The 21104-nt window shown below is 35.9% G+C and overlaps 1 protein-coding gene across 5 annotated transcripts in view; it reads left to right on the top strand.

The window, feature by feature from the left end:
• The window catches only part of Rab26 (RAS oncogene family member Rab26), a 344828-nt gene that overhangs the window by 83753 nt on the left and 239971 nt on the right, over positions 1 to 21104 (top strand). The window contains exon 1 of one of the 5 annotated variants that reach the window (XM_069847796.1): positions 14355 to 14477. The exons of the other annotated variants lie outside the window; for them this stretch is intronic. The gene's annotated coding sequence lies outside the window, so the exon portion shown is untranslated. Of the gene's footprint in view, positions 1 to 14354; positions 14478 to 21104 lie in introns of those variants that run through there. 5 annotated transcript variants of the gene reach the window in all.

Here is a 21104-nt window from a genome sequence, read left to right as displayed (position 1 = left end):
TTTTACTGTGCTAGTATATATTTAAATAGCCTATATATTTTGTCAATTTTTGGGTACGGTACATAATAAATAAATACTACACAAATATCCTAGCTACAGTGATGACGAGCCAGCCATTATGGTACAATGATGATCCAGACGGAGACAATCAATGGAAGATGCACACTGGCACACGAGATTATGTTTCTATTGTCACGGACTCCTTGCGGCGAGACTCGCTAGCATTCGAAGGAGGGCCATGCCATTTGGATGTCGCCTGAGTGGCGTCCCACTGGTGTTTGAGGGTTCTGTGATATCTGGTGACCGTTATGAGCAAATCTATTATATATTTGAGGCTGAAGAGTCATCCTAACGTACAATCATAATTATTCGTCTATATGTAGACACACTATCGACACAATCGCTAATAGTATCATCCGTCAAAGCTAATGATTTTATCGCTTAGGCCACACCGTCTACCATGTTTAAAACCTGGGGAATCGGTATGTAATTAAAGGCACTTTAGCGCTTTCATGACTATCTACCGCTTGTAATTTATTTAACTACCTCATACGCCTTCTTTTGCAGTATTTAGCTTACGAGTACAAATAATTGAGGGAATTTCAATTGTAATTTGTTCACAAAATCCACGCAGTGTGTTTCGCGTTTAGATTCCGAAATTCAATCAATACTTGCCTGTGTGTGCGAATGTAATGCTGCTGTTTCACACCAGCACCAGATGTTAATTCCCTTAGTCTTGGCTGATACACATGCATCCGCTCCCTAGACCCATCGTCAAGCTGACAAATGTACGGGAATAATGGAAACTGAATTCCATCGCAAATAGGCCGTTCAGTTTGCAAGTTATAATAGTGTGAGAGGGCCATTGTGCCGATATCTGACCCTGGTCTAACCTAACCAGACTCCTGTTTGATGTAACTATTGTTTCCAGCCTGAAATACATTTTGCTACAGAATAGATATAATAGACTATGAAGAATTATCTGAAACACTTTCTTTAATGATTATGTACTGTGTCTTACATATTGTCTGTAAACAAGTCGAAATTCTGGCTCCTAGAGATTGTATTATTATTATTATTATTATTATTATTATTATTATTATTATTATTATTATTATTATTATTATTATTATTATTATAAGCAATATCTACCTTCGGACCCCTTCGAATGGTATAAGATTTCAAAAATTTTTTTATACCTATAAGCCTAAATCTCTCTCTCCAGTTGTCAGATGCATCAAAGCTGCCAATTTACATTATATTAATTTAGATCGTTTAATGTATAGTTTTTTGTGTTGTTTGGCTATTCTTATATTAAGAATATTCATTTCAACTTCATTCGTTTGTGTCGTTTTAGCTTTTCTGTATAATGTATTTTTGTAGTTATTTATTCATTTTGTCATTATTGTTTATTTGCATTTGTCTCTAATTTTAATAATTATTTGTATGCACTATTTTTGTTATCTATTCAATCAATCAATCAATCAATCAATCAATCAATCTATCAATCAATCAAACTTCTATATCTCCTCATGAGGAGCATAGGACATTCACAAAGTGCCTCCATCGGACCCTATTTGTAGCCAACTTCTTCACTTCGCTCCATGTCTTCCCCTGCCTAGCAATTTCCTCCAAAACTGTTTTCTTCCATGTATTTTTTGGCCTTCCTCTTGTTCTACTACCCTGGGGGTTCCAATCCAAAGCCATTCCTTCTACTGCTCCATCTTCTTTCCTGATTGTGTGCACTATCCAATTCCACTTTCGTCTTTTGTTATCTTCCATAGTTCTGAGTTTGTGATTATATCTGGCCATCTAATTTTTAAGATTCTTCGTAAACATGTTATCTATTCATTTTGTCATTATTGTTTATTTGTATTTGTCTGTAATTTTAATAATTATTTGTATGCACTGTTTTGTTATTCCTTATACACTGTAAATCTTGTGCTAACTTTTATCTTGTGCTGAACTGTTGTTGGCCCCAGGCTCTTGTACAGCACAGTAAATAAATAAATAAATAAATAAATAAATAAATAAATAAATGAATAAATAAATAAATAAAATTATTATTATTATTATTATTATTATTATTATTATCATTTTTATTTTTATTTTATTTTTATTTTTATTTTTATTATATTATTATTATTATTATTATTATTATTATTATTATTATTATTATTATTATTATTACTACTACTACTATTGTGAAGAAAGAATGATACTGAAACTGATCAGGAAGAGAAAAAGGAATTGGCTGGGTCACTGACTGAGGAGAAACTGACTGAGGAGAAACCACATACTAAAGGATGCATTGGAAGGAATGATGAGCGGGAGAAGAGTTCGAGGTAGAAGATATCAGATGATAGACGACATTAAGGTAATGTATGGATCATATTTGGAGACTAAGAATACTAAGAAAAAGGCAGCAAATAGGAGAGATTGAACAATGTTGAATTTACGGTGAAAAATCTGCTCTTAGGCAGAAAACTATGAATGAATTAAATTATTATTATTATTATTATTATTATTATTATTATTATTATTATTACATTTTAAGTGTTTCGATATCGCTTACTTTCAGAGTAAAATTTCATGAAACTGTTAACATAAACAATATTTTCTTTAAGTCCGTCATAAATTTATCTATATAATAATGTGATATTTTTATTTCATTCTACTTAATGAACGTTTTCGACTTTGTAAGCCATCTTCAGATCACTGTTACTTCTATTGAACTCTTATGCTGATGTACAATGGGTTACATTAACCATATTGTATTAAAATGTAAAATATAAGATAAATTTAATGAATGGACATATTTAAAAATGATAACATATTAAATTAAATTAATCTAAAATGAAGGTTTTGCAGCGTATACAGTCCTTTCAGACGTATACAGTGATCTGAAGATGGCTTAAAAAGCCGAAAACGTTCATCAAGTACAGTAGAATGAAATAGATAAGTTTATGAAGGACTTAAAGAAAATATTGTTAAATTAACAAAACTTATCGGAACAAAAATGGGTATAAAATTTGTTAACATAAAGTAATTATTTACTGCATAGTCGCTATTATTAATTGCAAACCTTCATCAGTTTTGTTACCCTCAGTCATCTGTTCCTATCGTCCATATCTCCGCATTGTAAGACAAAATTATGCCTCGTATAATTAGCTATACATCTTATTCGATTTTTCTTCCTATTCTTCATTACACAGTAGTTTTCGTCAATCTCTTCATATCCGCTCTATTGTAATCTTTCCGTTCAGTCATACCTACCATGTTTTCGTCAACACCCATCAATCTCCTTATTTCAATACTTCTTTATTATTTATATTTCCTAGCATATCTCCATTGCTTCAACAGCCTCTTTTTCTTTATAGTAATTTTTGTTGCCCATATTATTTTTACTTCCGTGAAACATTTACTTGGTTGTATTATGTTTATAAAATTTACTCTTAAAATCTCCATTGCTATGAAAAACGGTTTTATACATAGTATTTGTGTGATGTTATGATTCAGTATATTAGTAGCCATGAGTTGTTTGTGTAGCAGTTTGTTGAAAGTGGATATTGTTTATTTTCCTTTAAAAGCGCTGTGAATTCAATGCAATGAAAATAAATCTTCAAATAAAAACATACGAGGTCTATTCACTTGCAATGAATTACACGGGAATTAAATATTTTGCAGCGCGTCATCATACTATTGCATATTGCTAGAATCTAATTCATGCGCATACAGTAAAATTATTTCTAAAATATCATCGCTATATTTTTCATGTCATGCCATATTATTATTATTATTTACTACTACTACTACTACTACTACTACTACTACTACTACTACTACTACTACTACTACTACCACCTAAATTGTGTCCTCCAATGAAGTATAAAAATGCTCATCCTTTTCAACTATGCATAATGGATTTCTTACCTCTGTGGAGTATAAAGCAATGAGACAGAACATCGATTGGTAAAACGAGACAGATTTTACAGAAATCCACGAAATGTGTCCTAAGATTCTGCTTCGCTTTTATACATCGGCTAATGAAATAAAGATTAAATAAAAAAGATTTTCTTCTTTTTAGATAATAATAAAATAAAACAAAACAAAATAAAATAAAAAATAAAATAAAATAAAATAAAATAAAATAAAATAAAATAAAAAATAAAATAAAAAATAAAAAATAAAATATAAAATAAAAAATAAAATATAAAATAAAAAATAAAATAAAAAAAATAACATAAAAAATAAAATAAAAAAATAATAAATAAAAAATAAAATAAAATAAAATAAAATATAAAATAAAATATAAAATAAAATAAAATATAAAATAAAATAAAATATAAAATAAAATAAAATACAAAACAAAATGTTATTCTTCATTTGATTAATTTTGTATGGCTTCAAGTATAGGCCTACAATATGAAAAACATTAAATTTGTCTAATAGTTTAGAAGAAACCGCTGTACATAATATGTAAACAGATATAGATATACAAGTCAGCATATTTATTTATTTATTTATTTATTTATTTATTTATTTATTTATTTATTTATTTATTTATTTATTTATTTATTTATTTATTTATTTATTTATTTATTTATTTATTTATTTATTTATTTATTTATTTATTTATTTATTTATTTATTTATTTATTTTTATGTAGGCCTATTGAGTGAAAGAAATATGAATTTTGCTTAATAATTTTGAAATTTACTTCATTTTTTAGTGTATTACAATAAATTCTCGTTTCGGATATTCAAAATAAATTCAACTGAAGATTTAAAAAAAAAAAAAAAAAAAAGTGGCATAGCCTCTAACAGTGCATTAAAGGAATATGTTGTTCTGTTCCGACTTTATACGGGTCATGATTATTTATATCTCTTTGAATTTTCTTAAGTTTGGAAATTTTTAGAAACGAAGATTGCTTTTTCCGCTTTCAAATAACACAATGAACGCCGATGATCTGTGTAACTGCTCAGTACCGAAGAAATTCTGATGCGAGGAAACAGGAAGCATCTATTTTAATATGTTCATATTTATTTCTCTTTTTAGCTCGAGCTATATTTTGTGCATGACAATGAGAGTATCACGCTTTTCATTTTGCAGTGGAAATAGAGCTCCTCATTTTTCTTCTTCTAACACTGAGCTCCAGATTCATATCACTTCCTGATCCCTATCTTTTCTTCCCCCATTTTAGAGCGTAATAAGGTTCTTGATTCTCATATCAGATGTAATAATACACCTGCTCAATATTAAACATGTACTATTTTGTCTTCAAATGACAGTTTTAGTGAGAAACATGTAATCTCACAAATATTAAAAAAAAAAAAACTACAGAAATATTCATAGTTATTCATTAAAATACAAATACAATACGAGTATTTTTAAATTGCTGCATGACTCAAGAACGCTATTTTCTTGATGTGGCGTCATTTCTATCTGATGCTTTTCCAATTCACTGCGGGCTAAAGCAAGGAGATGCACTATCACCTTTACTTTTTAACTTCGCTCTACAATATGCCATTAGGAAAGTTCAGGATAACAGACAAGGTTTGGAATTGAACGGGTTACATCAGCTTCTTGTCTATGGGGATGACGTGAATATGTTAGGAGAAAATCCACAAACGATTAGGGAAAACACGGGAATTTTACTTGAAGCAAGTAAAGCGATAGGTTTGTAAGTAAATCTCGAAAAGATGAAGTAGGCCTATATGATTATGTCTCGTGACCAGAATATTGTATGAAATGGAAACATAAAAATTGGAGATTTATCCTTCGAAGTGGTTGAAAAATTCAAATATCTTGGAGCAACAGTAACAAATATAAATGACACTCGGGAGGAAATTAAACGCAGATTAAATATGGGAAATGTCTGTTATTATTCGGTTGAGAAGCTTTTGTCCTCTAGTCAGCTGTCAAAAAATCTGAAAGTTAGAATTTAGAAAACAGTTATATTACCGGTTGTTCTGTATGGTTGTGAAACTTGGACTCTCACTTTGAGAGAGGAACAGAGATTAAGGGTGTTTGAGAATAAGGTTCTTAGGAAAATATTTGGGGCTAAAAGGGATGAAGTTACAGGAGAATGGAGAAAGTTGCACAACGCAGAACTGCACGCATTGTATTCTTCACCTGACATAATTAGGAACATTAAATCCAGAGATTTGAGATGGGCAGGTCATGTAGCACGTATGGGCGAATCCAAAAATGCATATAGTGTTAGTTGAAAGGCCGGAGGGAAAAATATCTTCGGGGAGGCCGAGACGTAGATGGGAGGATAATATTAAAATGGATTTGAGAGAGGTGGGATATGATGATAGAGACTGGATTAATTTTGCACAGGATAGGGACCGATGGCGGGCTTATGTGAGGGCGGCAATGATCCTGCGGGTTCCTTAAAAGCCATTTGTAAGTAAGTAGCCTAAGTAAGGCGTCACATCATACTTTACTCCAACGATATTAAATTTATCCATGTCAGAGGAGATATGTATTTATTTTGTCATCTCTTCCTGCTCTAGAAATGAGTCAAAAAAACTTATGTGTCTCGCATTGTGTCAGTGTGCGAAAACATTACTGTTCGTTCATTGATGTTTTAGTCATTGGGAAGGGGAGAGTATCTGTACAGGTTGGAGCCAATGAAGCGTATCGATATGCTATAATTACAAGAAATCAAGCGCTATTGCAACACTTTATTTGAAAAAGAGGCTATTCAGTATTCTATTTTTCACATACACAGTAAGTTGAAACTAAGTTTTGTGCTGGGATTAGTTGAAGCATAAACCAGAATTGTTACCATGTGACGTCCTTGGAAGTCTGTGTCTCGAAATATTGATAGTGATGATGAAAATGAACGTTTTGCATTACCGAATGAACGCGGTAAATCCATACATACACAGTCAGCTAAAATCATTCAAAATGTGTGTAAATATTTTAAGAAGGGAGGGGAATAATGCCATGTCCCACTTGTAAAAACCATAGCTTCGGCAGGAGTAATGTATTCAACGTTGAAGGGAATAGTTGCGGTAAATATTGCAGAATAATTCCAAGTCGAAAAATTGTGCCCAGAACAAAAGAACAGACCTGCGTAGAATCGATTAATTTAGTCTAATCTGCGACAAACCAGAAAATGAAGTAGACAGCTTTTCAAACCAAAGAAAGAAAACTGTTTGTAATTTGTGATGACAGCACGAATATTCTATTTTATTATGTTATTGTACATACTGTAATAATTATTTTTATTCAGAATATTTCTATATAACTACCATTTTTTATTATGATATTTTTAACTTTATTCTTGAAATTTTTGCTGAACGTCTTATGTAATCCATTTCTGTAACTAACAGTTTACTTTTATGTTCTGTTTGAGTGCCTATGCTTAAGCCTCATAAATAATAATAATAATAATAATAATAATAATAATAATAATAATAATAATAATAATAATAATATCAATATAATCCGTGGCGTGACAGCCCATGAAGAGCACAGGCCGGCTGCTGGCCTCACGTCCAAATAATGCCACAGCAGAGTTAAACAATCATTCAACCAGAAGGGAGGCATCGTGTGCTTAGCACGATGATCTCTCCTGCCGTTATACCTGGTTTTCGTAACCGGATTTCGCTGTGTAGCAGGTCCCCAAATTCATCACGATGCTGGGTGGGCACCGGTCCTATACACTGGTCGAAATTTCATTAGAAATTTTTTTTTGAGGACTCAAATCAGCGCTCCTTCCTTAACGCGAGTCCTAAGCATGATGCCTTAAACCAGCGGTCATCAGCACAGAGCACTCTTGGGCTAGCGTCTCTTACTCGCAGGTCTCTTACAGGACCAGTGTGCATCTATGGCTGCTGGCGGGTATGCTTCCTCCCGCAAGATGGTGCATATTGCGATATACTGCTTACCCGTTACCCATTTCAGCGAGTGCTGACTACCACTACCTTAAACCATGACGCTACGTCGTGGGACATTTCGATTAGAACAACCATTAGACTTAGCTGTGCTATGTTATTATACCACTGGTTTGCTGACTCACTTTTTAAAAATTACCATTAGCAATACGTAGTGAGCTTTTATGAGAGAGTAGAATCGGGGTCGTAAGATTCATGTACCGACTTCTCATCACTGGTTAAGAGGTTAGGTACAGCTTACAGCAGTAAAAGTTTAGGAAATATTCAACATTTTTTCTCCATTACTGTATCTTGTACAATAATGAAAATTCGTATGTGTAAAACACTGCCCTTCTGCTATATGAAAAAGTATTTTTACGATTAAAAAAAATATTTATACATATATATATATATATACTCGTATATATATTTTTTTTTTTCAAAATTCATAATGGTGGTAGTGCAGTGATGAGCGTTTCCCTCATATCTCACAAACCTGTTAACTTCTTCAAGTTCTCTCGCTTTTATTTTATTCCTGAAACACATGTTCACAATATCATGCTCTTTCAACTACATTCCTTATTTTCATTATTGCACGAGATACAGTAATGGAGGAAAAAAATGTTGAATATTTCCAAAATTTTACTGCTTTAAGCTATACCTAACCCCTTGAATGAGTTTGCTGGCTTACTTATTATCTGTAGATTACCATTATTAATATTATACGTATTGAGTTTTTATGATAGAGTGGAAATTGGAGTCTCAGTCGCAAGTTTTATATTATAGGCATATTTATTTCACAGCTATGACAACATTTTTATAACTCATTTGCGATTGAAACAAGAGACCGAACTTCATATATTAAATATTTCTCAATTATAGGTGCTGATTATGACTTTAGCCCTAATTATCAGCAGTTCATTAAGCAGAGTAGTCCGTGGTGACACAGAAATCGCTTCCATTACTTCAGACTTAGACAATCTTTTATGAAGAAATGAGATGAACAACATATTTAAGTGATGCTTTGGAAAACAATGTGCTAAAGGAACGTTATTTCAATCTTCTTTTTCCCGGCGGGAATGTCGAAGTAGCGGCCGGTCCTGATCAATTTGTACTGTCTTGGAGAGCCTTTATTCGTAATTGGATTGTGAGCAGAAGCAATTCGTGTAGGAAAAAAACAACTTGACTGTAAAATATAGTAGCTGTTTAAAAATCAGCACACTCTAAATATATTTATACCTGCTTTATGAAAGACTGTTGATACAGAGACTATTAACAGTCTCTCTAAAAAATATGTTATTAAATGAAGGTACGAATATTCAAACAGGCTCTTGTGTTTCTTAACATATACTGTAGTTACATCGACACTTACGGTTCTTATTTTTGAGGTCATTCTGCGTATAAAATGTCATGTGAATATTGATAAAATTATGGTCCGAACTTTTCAATTTTTTTATTTTTGCACCAAGTCACAGTTAAAGAAATATGCAACATTCCAGAGTTATTTACCGTTTCCATCAGCAAAGACAGTCCCAGAGAATACATCTCTATGAGGGATCCAACATATACGCTTCCCTTTCTTTGCCTATTTTGAAATTGGATGGTAAGTAGCTCCGAAACGTCGAAAGTTTCTTCAACTCTGATATTGTTCAAAAACCATAAAAATATCACACCGGTCCACACCTGTGGAGTAACGGTCAGCGCGTCTGACCGCGAAACCAGGTGGCCCGGGTTCGAATCTCGGTCGGGGCAAGTTACCTGGTTGAGGTTTTTTCCGGGGTTTTCCCTCAATCCAATACGAGCAAATGCTGGGTAACTTTCGGTGCTGGACCCCGGACTCATTTCACCGGCATTATCACCTTCATATCATTCAGAGGCTAAATAACCTAGATGTTGATACAGCGTCGTAAAATAACCCAATAAAATAAATAAATAAAAATAAATAAATATCACACCGCGTAGAACATCATAAAAATATTAAATTACATACGACACAAAATCTCAATAATCGTAGACTATTTGCAGTTGTACAATGGTTTGAATCTCAAGAGGAGAAAAATACTTGTATTAATATTACAATAGTTATTTACGATACAAGTGTTTTTTTTCTTGTTAGGAGGAAGGGAGGGAGGGAACATCCCATGCACTACGACCTGAGGTATGTTGTACACCCCCCTATATGGGATGAGTTGCGTGCCCACCGATCTTCTACGCGCACCGATCTAACCACTTGACCCCCTTAACGACCGGTCCCTAAGCCAACAGCGTCCATGTACCACTCCTGCTTCGGCAACCTCCCCCCCCAGGCTCCCTTAACGGTCCGAGGCGGAAGTCCTCCCCCGAGAAGGTCTGCCCCGGGTTCCGTTGCAGAAGCTATCCATCATCACTTGAATACAATCCACGGAGGCCAGTTGAGAGAACCAGCAGCTTCGGAGGGCCGCCTGTAGAGCGATCTGAAAACCAGAAGCAGTAACGGGATGATGAATGAAAGGATGATAGGAAGGAAAGGAAGTGGCGAAGATGAGTGGGGTTCCAATCGCCTGATAAAGTTACCTGATTTCATCCATAGAAATGAGGGAAAACCTCAAAAAAAAAAACCTCACCCAGGCAACTCGTCCCTACCGGAAATCGAACCCGGGCCCGTTGGGTTCGGAGGTAGACTCGCTAACCCCTCAGCCACAACGGTGGACATACAAGTGTTTAAAAATGACAATTTATTTTGTGAGTAGGGATGTTTGCAGAACGAGACAGTGGGTCGAATGAAGCAAGATCTACAGGGACATCATTTTATTTTTACTAACATTTTTAATATTAACCTGGCTATACCTTTAGAGAACCGGAAACACCGTTCGCTACCCCCTTCCACAACCGGAGTTCGATGATACTGGCGTAAAACACAAACAAATCACTTTACTAGGTATAGGAGGGAGGAAAAGTACTTCATCCATTTACGTAAACTAGGAAATATCGCGATTTTGAGTTCGATAATTTTCATTAGGTTTTTATTTAATCAAAATGCAGTACTGTATTAAGAATAAGTGTTTTTACTCACGAACTGAGTTATCCATGCGAACGTGTTCATTATGCAGTGTATATTATACTGTCTACACCACATTAGCGTACACTATAGAGATTGAAGTTCAATTGAAAAATAATCATAATATGGATATTTAAACACATTTTTGAAAATGGTAGCCGTTCATTCCGATAGCCTACAGGCTTCAGTTCTTTTGTGCATATTACCGCACTATAGACTATTGCATCTAATTCCAATTACCAGTTTCGTCCTTCGTACTAGTAACTCATGTTGAAATAATTCTGTACCTACTCTACAAAAGAGTACCTTATGTACTGTAAATTCAATCATCACTTCTGCCCGACCCGCACAGATAAAATTACTCAGACATGCTATCTACTGTCCGTCCAAGTGGTTATGCCGCAGGATCGTAGAAAGGAGGGAAATCACGTGACAGTTAATTACTTAACGAGGCCCTTTTATTTAAGCTATTTTAAACAGTTGTATAATATTACGTAAACGTCCAATTCCTAACAGAAATTAATGTTTTCAGAAAAGAGCTAAGACAGCCCTGCTTTTACAGAGAGGCGTGCAGAAGCAGGTGGGGGAAATCGGGATGCGACGTAGGCAAACGGACAGTACCTGTGCGAAAATATGATTCAATATTAAAAGTTCTTTCGTCACTGGAAAACGCGAAGATATTTCTGGAACATACTATACTCAGTAACTCAGTGCTGTTTACTATAAGCGGCCTTGATTCTGTCTGGAGAACAGTTGAAACTTCATTAGTAGAAGGGGTGGGAGTGAAGTACATTCAAAAACTCAGGTACAATAAAAATTGAAGTTAAAATAAAATGATGTCCCTGTATAAACATAATAAAATTATTTTTAACGTGTGTATCAAGAACACATTTTTTGGGCAGCCGTTCCTTCGTACTGGTATAAAGACAACGTCACTTCTTCAGTGCGCTCATGCTCACTGTAGTAATGGAGCTTCAACAGTCAACACATTACAACCAGGTGTTGTTCAGGTCAGTGGTAGAGGTTCCCGGTTCTCCACTATTTTTTTTAGTTAAATATAATTCTTAATTATTTCATATAGTTATCTATAAATGGTTGTTGAAGCAATTTGTTTAATTTGTGTAGATACAGTTCTGAACCAAAAAAACAGTCATTTTAAAGCACGCTTGTAATTACTTGAACCGGTTTATTGATCGGTTGCGATTGCTTCCATGTGATATAATGGTGGGAAACATCGGGCAGTCGGCGGAAACAGTTGAAAGTCAGTATTAAAATACAGTGTTTTTTCTTGCACTAGTGTTAAAAGTATCTTTCGCATGCTTACTTACTTACTTACTTACTTACTTACTTACTTACTTACTTACTTACTTACTTACTTACTTACTTACTTACTTACTTACTTACTTACTTACTGGCGTTTAAGGAACCCGGAGGTTCATTGCCGCCCTCACATAAGCCCGCCATTGGTCCCTATCCTGAGCAAGATTAATCCAGTCTCTATCATCATTTTCCACCTCCCTCAAATCCATTTTAATATTATCCTCCCACCTACGTCTCGGCCTCCCCAAAGGTCTTTTTCCCTCCGGCCTTCCAACTAACACTCTATATGCATTTCTGGATTCGCCCATACGTGCTACATGCCCTGCCCATCTCAAACGTCTGGATTTAATGTTCCTAATTATGTCAGGTGTAGAATACAATGCGTGCAGTTCTGTGTTGTGTAACTTTCTCCATTATCCTGTAACTTCATCCCTCTTAGCCCCAAATAATTTCCTAAGCACCTTTTCACAAATAGAAATATTAGAAATGATTACAGTATAAATACTACTACTTATTTAAATTTTTACAAAATTAATTACCTATGTAATTAAACCGTACAATGTATAGATTAAGCAAAAAAAAAATCTTACTTTTGGGATTACAATTAAATTACTTTTTGCGTATAATCCAGAAAACGGAAGTTAATTTTCTTATTGAATGATTTCATTTACGTATGCCTTTTAAACAATATTTCAAGAAAATAGACTACTGTACAATGTCACTCTCACGAAAAATTACAGCAACTGAATAGTTACGAAATCGTAGGATGAGAAAAATGTCAACTTCATGACACTAATTTTGTCTATTGTCTGAACAATAATTCTGATAAATAAAATAAACTTTACTGCGTGTCTTTTCCTATGATATAATATTTACTTTTTATGAGTGACGAGATCTTTTGAATTGTCTTTGATTTTCAAATATAGCTCATATCTGAATCGTAGTTAATTATAATTTCTTTTCTTTTGTATTCACGAGTAATGGAAGAAGATCTGTAAAACAGATTCAGCGAATTACATTAATAATTGTGCTCAGTGGAGCAGCTTCTAAAGCTGACGTCGTTAAGAGGATATTCTAATCACGTTCCATGAATAAAATGTTAAGCAATGACCGCTTCAGCGCGAGGACTGAGTGCGTAATGAACAAAACAAGGAAGTTAGTGTTGTTCGCTGACGTGACTGCATCTCGTTGTTCAGGAGGAGAGTTGAGTGTTGTGAAGGTACAGCATACCACGAATTATTCATAAATTAAATAAAAAACCTAGACATTTCTTCGTGATGTAAAATAACCGTTAAATATTTAGGCCCTATGTACGGCCAGATAGCTACAGTGGATATTTTCCATGTTTGAGACTCCAGTAAACACGGCGAGTATAAGTGGAAATCGTGTAGGATAAAAAGTTTTATCGGTAAACTTTCCTAGAATGTTTGTCCTTATTTCCATTTACATGATTTCACCAATTTTCCGTTCGCTATTCTTCATTCAATAAATACTCTCGTGATGGATGGATGGGTGGGTAGACAGAGAGACGAGCGGACTGACGGATGAATGAATGGGTTGGTGGGTTTGGTGGACGGATGGATGGACAGATCAATAAGGATGGGTGAACCAAGTGAAAATAATAATTTACAAGTACCGAGACTTCCTGGTTACATGTCAGAATTTCAAGACGCCATGACTTACAACAATGCGATACAAACAAGATGTAGAATACAGAATGGAAGTAAATTAACAAGACACATTATCAGTATGAATAACATGGTGCATGTAACAAAAAAGTCTAGAAACATATTGGTATAAAGTTTATAGTTTTCGCAGAAAAAAGTCATTTTCTCAAAATCTTTAACACCCTCTGTTTCGATAACTGTTGTGAGTGGGAACGTGATTTTTGTCTATGTCGATAGAGAATCTAATGAAGAATTATTTTTCCCTTTGGTGTATTTCAATAGAGTGAACGGTTTTCGAAAAAAAGGTGGACGTAAGAATAATTTAAACTTTTTAAAATTCGAAGAGGTTGCAACATTGTAACCTGAGAGAGATGGTTAGTGGGGGTCGATCACTCGGCAGACAAACCTGAGTTCGCTTCCTTGTTGTATCAGTGCGTACTTTGGAGAGTCGGTGAATGGTTGTTTGGTGCTGACCTGAGGGGATGATTGTGGTGGGGGTCGTTCACTGGGTACACAAACCTGAATTCGTTTCCTTGTTGTATCAGTTCCTACTTTGGAGAGCCGGTGAGTTGTTGTTTAGTGTTGTGTGTATCAGATAATGCCACGATTTTCAAACAGCGAATAGGCTATCTCGGTATGATTTAATTTACGGCGAAACACGATGTAGTTCCCTGAGAGGAAAATTCCAAATCCAGAGACATTTATCGCAGACTGTCAGCGGGTCCGTGATACTGGCAGTGTTGTTCCAGGTTATTGTAGTCGTGGGCTGCAACGTCCTGACGAAATAATCGACAAAGAGGAGGATGTCTTAAATTTGGTGGAAGAAAACGCCGGATGGAGCAGTCGCGATATTGGGACATCGCGTTTGACTGTACTTAGAACATTAAAGAACAGTTGCGTATTTTACTGGCAGCTAGGGATGTCGAAAACGACCCAGTCATTCTCGCAAGGGCGCGTCAAATTTGGTTGCGATCGTGTCAAGCATGTGTAGAAGCGAATGGGGGCCATTTTGAATATTTTTAAGTTGGTTATTTAACGACGCTGTATCAACTACTAGGTTATTTAGCGTCGATGTGATTGGTGATAGTATTTGGCGAGATGAGGACGAGGATTCGCCATAGATTACCTGGCATTCACCTTACGATTGGGGAAAACCTCTGAAAGAACCCAACCAGGTAATCAGCCCAAGCGGGGATCGAACTCGCGCCCGAGCGCAACTTCAGACCGGCAAGCAAGCGCCTTAACCGACTGAGTCACGCCGGTGGCTTATTTTGAATATTACGTCTAAAATGTTCGTGTAATGCTTCGAGTGAGTTTACCAGAGTTTTTATTGTGGTTTGATGTTTAATGATCAGACTTAGGATCCGAGACAACTTAAGAATGAAGTGAAGTTACAGTGCAACGGAGTACAGATAGAGTGAGATGGTGCGTTGCGTTTTGTTTGCCTGTGAGTTAGTGTACAATCCGGTTCGTGATCAGAGGTACAGTATTCTTCCGTGTCTCTCTACGAAATGAACTCAGGCCATCACAATGCAGTTTCAATTCATAATGAACAGTTTTTCGAACTACTTGCAAGTATGTACATGGTTGTTCATTGTAACGCTAACGCCTTCAACGTCACCGAGGGACATGAAAACTTGTGAGGTATGTATCCTACTTCATTTCCCACCGTCATTAGATTGTACTATTAACAGTAGAATATAACGAAGCACGTTATTTACATTCAAAGTATATCTTTCTACTACGTTCAAGGAACTCTATAGTAAAGTTGTGCGTACATTGGTTGCTAACGTGTCCCGGATTCTAAACCTGATAATGACTCTAGCGTTGAACAATGTTTTTAAGTTATTATTAAATGATGAGTAACTTTTAATAAGATAATGGAAATGAACAAGTACGTAATGTTTTGTTTACTTTGAAGTTCAAAGACAACTTATGGGCGACGGGTAGCACACGCAATGTTTTGTTTACATTCAAGTTCAAATATAGTTGGGTCATTTTAAGCCCAAGAGGTTATGCTCGGCGGGTAGCTTATGTAATGGTTTGTTTACATTGACGTTCATTCACTAATTAATCGTGCATTTCATAATAAAATATAATATAGATTTTTTTTCACAATTATAGGGTGTTATTAACGTCTCTTAAATATACCTGGTTATTTCACTTCCACCCTGCATACAGAGTGAAAGAAATATAACTGCAAATTTTAACAGCTTAGGGCATATTCCTTGGATAGAGTGCAGCAACAAATTATAATATCATATTAGTGCCAAATGAATATTTTCTCAGAAAAAAAAATATATACTTTCCGCTAAATGTTAATGCTGTTTTACTCGATAAGTACTGTCCGTACGATTCTGATTTTTATTCTTCTCGTTAGAGAAACTGAAAAGAAATTATTTATCTCTTTGCACTATTTCAGTAAAGTGGAAGATTTTCTCCCAAATTAAATAAAAAGATTAACAGTATCATTATTTCCTTGCATTAGGAAGTCTGCAACCCTACTGGAATGACTAAGGAACGGCATTTTGCTGTTCATACTGAGTGCGTGTGTGTATTCGCACGTGAACCTGCGACATCCTGTTACCAAACTACACAGACTCTCGGACAAATTTTCTAGTGAACTATGCACTTAATTACAAAACGCATAGTGAGGTTTTTATTTATTTTAATGTATTCTATTACCCCCTTCATTCTGCACAGTTATGACATCCATTCTGTATATTTTATCTTTTTTAGTAGGTTATTTTACGACGCTTTGTCAACATCTTAGGTTATTTAGGTCTGAATGAGATGAAGGAGATGATGCCGGTGAAATGAGTCCGGAGTCCATCACCGATAGTTACCCAGCATTTGCTCATAATGGGTTGAGGGAAAATCCCGGAAAAACCTCAACCAGGTAACTTGGCCCGATAGGGAATCGAACCCGGGCCACCTGGTTTCGCGGTCAGACGGGCTAACTGTTACTCCACAGGTGTGTACTATATCTAGTTTCTATGAGAGACGGGTAAATATTCCCTTCCCTTCTGAGATCCTGCGGTGGCTGTGTGGTCAGACCTTAGGCCTGTCATGTAAGCGGTCCGGGTTCGACTCCCGGTCAGATTTGGAATTTTTCATTGAAAAATACATAGTGACACTTGTGGCGGACAAGGTCGTAATTGGTCTTCTTTTTTTTTTTCGGAGTTCTCCCGTTTACCCATATTAGACATTAGACGTTTCTCCATTTCGTCGTCATTCCATAGCATTTCCCGAACGGCGGCTGGAGACGCACGTAGGGAGCTTGGCCTGTAGCGTATTCCAAATCTCACCGGGCCTGTGAACAACATTGACGTCACGCTGCAGGTAAATAGGAAAAATGCTAGAAGGTTCGATGCCTGTTATGGCGGCTGTACAAGTTGTTGGCTGTGCTACGCTAGCAAGATTTTGCGAAATTTCCGTACTGGCGTGTCGTTCAAAGAAAAGAGAGCATAAATAATTTATCCGTTGACATGTTCGCTCATAAGCCATTAACATATTGTTTTCACGTTGTGCTCATTACAAACAATACAGCAGAACACACTGCCATGACACAACAGTGCACGATGTCATTCGTCTGCTAATTCCCGCCCTATATAAGAACCAATCAGATTCACTGATGGCGGCTGGTGGAGACTGCCACCACCTCTGCAAGCTGATGGAACCGGTGCGACACCGGTGGGGCATCAGTGACGTCATCGTTGAAATCGGAACACCGTGATGCCATCAGATTGCTCAGCGCTGAAATTCGGAATACGCTCCTAGGGACGAGTGGGTTGCCTGGATACGCAGCGAACCTTACTGTAGTCAGTCGGTGTGGGTTTGGAAATGCGCCTAGCTTGAGGGTTAGTGCAATAGATCTTGAAAAGTCGCAGTAGTGGGTCGTAGTGGGGCCCCCTCCTGAAATACCATTCCATTCCCTGCTGAGAATCGAACCCTGTCCGCTAACTTTAAAGTTTTAAACGCTTGTAAAACGGTAGAAAATGCAAAAATGTATGAGCTCACAACACAGTAGTTGAATGCTAGCAGACGGTTTATTTAATGATGTGTATAAAACCTTCAAACAAAAATAAACTTTCGCACGTGATACAAGAAAGTGTCTTGTTTCTCAAGAAATGACAGCACAACTCTATTAAAAATAAATGTTCGAGACAATTTGTTAAAGACTTGTTAAAAGTTGGCACTGAAGCACAGCTATGAAAGAAAGAAAATGTATTATACTGTTATATCTACACAAAGGGAAACAATTTGCTTTAGAAAACGTATTTAGCAGGAGAAAAGAAATAATTGAATTCACCTTGTGACAAAAGAGCAGGCATATATTTTTTTTTTTTCTACAAACGTCACAAGTAACAAAGCTAAATACCTGGAAGGAAAACTCTTGATAAATTGAGTAGAGATTTCCATCTCATTTCCAAGAAATTTGAGCTCTTATTTTTAGATGAAGTGTCTGAAAGAAGCAGTAAACGATATCTCTACGAAGTAGGAAATGTTTAGCTGGATGAGACCATTTTCCTATTGAGACAGAAAGATGTCTCGAATTTGAGGTTTAGAGATCAAGAGACGGAGATAATAAGGAATGTGTATTCAATAAAAGTAGAATAGGTGGGTCTGATTAGTTGCCTCTATAAAACGTTTTTACCGCTGGACAGTTTCATTCAATTTGCGGCTTTATGACTGAGTTCAAAGCGTCAAAAATTGCCATGATGAGAGTAAGCTCTTTCTGTTGTACGGACATGAGACGGAACCTCTTTTTACTTACCGGTCCATTACAGCAAACACACTAGCTACCATTAACATTTCTGTTGATCGCTGTGCATATAAAATGAAGTCTTATTCCTAAACCTACAATCATCAACAACATCGTTATGTCACCGGTTTGGTCTAGACGTTAATAAGTGGAGGCTATGTGTTCGAATCCTACCGGTGCTGATTATTTGTTTGTTTTTTTTAAATGTTCTTAAGTTTAAGACAAATCAATTAAACCCATTGTTAATCTTCATACTTGCAAACAATTCCATCTTACAGTACAACACCTAATTCCAAAAATTATACATAAGTGATACAGCGTCGTTAAATAACCGATATTGCAGGATGGTCCTCTAGGACTTCCCTGATTTTGTCTATGAAATGGTGACTTAAGGCGTAGGGAAATTGTTATTGTTATTGTTGAGAATTTCAACTCAAATATTTTCGTCACTCATGCGAATGACACTAGTGTTGTCCGTCGTTGTGGAAATTATGTAACATAAGAATAATCTCTGTAAGATACAAACTGCTCCAGTAATGAAGCTAACCGAAAAACTCAGCGACAAGAATTTGCAATATTGGGATTTTAGAGCGCATTAACGAAAACCAAGATTTTTCTAGTCATGTTGTGTTTTTTGACGAGGTAAATTTCATTTGTCTGGGAAAATTAATCTACATGGTATCCAAATATGGGGCTCTCAAAATCCCTGTATATTCCAGACCGCACTAAATTAAATATATGGTGTGGTCTTATGCAGGATATGGTAATTGGACCGTTCTTTTTCATTGAGCCTACTGTCACTGCACCTCCATACCTAGACATGGTAGAAGAATACGTATTTCCACAGACTATACACAAACAGCCTAGCACAATCTTCCAACAAGATGTGCGTACGACATTGGACAACACTTTCCCAAACCATTGGATTGGAAGCGGTACTAACTTTTGTATGGAGTGTTGTGTGTAGAAGCGACACAAAACCATTTTCTTGCAATGCTTTCTCCGATGGCATTCTCCCCGTACATGGTACAAATGTTTCGAGCAGTCTCCGCTACATTTGCTACTCTATTAAACTCAAACAGAAAAATATGTCGGAAGTGTTGGTGTTTTTACACTTGGCACTTCATCTTTTTTAGTGTTTACAATTACATTAGTCCAAACAACAAATGACAAACGACAATCAAACTTCTAACAACGCAGTGTTGTGATGACGAATAAAAACGCTACGAACTTATGCATCTACATAATAGACTACATCGCTACAACATTTTAACTGTAGATATATTGTAGGTACATGTCGCATTCTTTCTTAGAAAGTGAGATAGCACGCTTGTCGCTTGAAGTACTTGTCGTGCACACTAACTTGAACGTGTTCGAATTGACATTGGTGAATTATGCCTTTGTTCCACATCCAGTCGATCACTTCCATCACAGATCGAAGAAATAAAATTTTCATAGTAGTAATTTGCCATTCTTTTCTGCATTATTAATGACGATAATTGTAGATTACAGGAATTAAAGCAAGTGGATCGGGAGTACCCTGAGAGCATCTGCCTGAGCAACATATTTCTACAATACAAATTCCACTTGGTCTCGTCAGTATTTGAATTTGGTTCTCTGGCGTGGAACTGCGACGGTCTTTCCTTTCGACTAATGAAGTGCAAATTGGACACTGTTTTGTAGAAAGTAAAGGGAAAGAAATACTTCCGTCAGTATTTGAGGCAGAACAGTCAGGAAAGTGAGATGATTTGATTTCCTCTTCTGCTTGAATGCTGTAACTAAGGATGAAAGCAATTCCTCTGCGACGGATGTTAGAGAACAATGTTGTTACAGTGATTACTCCGGTGTTTGTGCAAAGTTTAGCAAACAGTCCGACGCGATTGACCGCAACTTGGCCATTCCGATCACGGAAAGGGGATGGATTGCGGTGCGACAGAGACAATTGCGGTTTACATTGGAAATGTCCACAAGCTGGACACCGGGATTCGAAACCTACAGAGATTTACATTGTTTAACCCCTGGTGGTGTTGATGGAAAGGCGTGCGAGTCTTTCTACAGGTTGTGTGTGTTTTACAAGTCCACAAGGGCCACAAATTTTGTTAACGAGCATCATTGAATTTAAGAAGAACTACAACGCAGCAATACGTTTTTATTTAAACTCGAATACTCTAGCAATTAGCTTAATGTTTAATTAAGAAATAGGCTTTTATGTGACCGGTACATTTTGTGAGATTGATTATTTATTATTCACTTATTTGTTTATTTATTTAAAAGTTGGAAAACGTTTTAAAATGCAGCAGTTATTGAATCGGTCAGTTTCACTAACAACGATTAATGCAAAATTAATTAATGCTAAGTGTTTGTCTACGTCAAAAAGTATATTTTTAATTCATCAACGTTCATAATCTATGTCATTTGTCAAATCA

Source organism: Periplaneta americana, chromosome 15 (assembly GCF_040183065.1).
Source record: "Periplaneta americana isolate PAMFEO1 chromosome 15, P.americana_PAMFEO1_priV1, whole genome shotgun sequence".
Classification (NCBI taxonomy): Eukaryota; Metazoa; Arthropoda; class Insecta; order Blattodea; family Blattidae; genus Periplaneta; species Periplaneta americana.
Note: the sequence above shows the minus strand (reverse complement) of the source record. Positions and strands in the feature narration are given on the sequence as shown.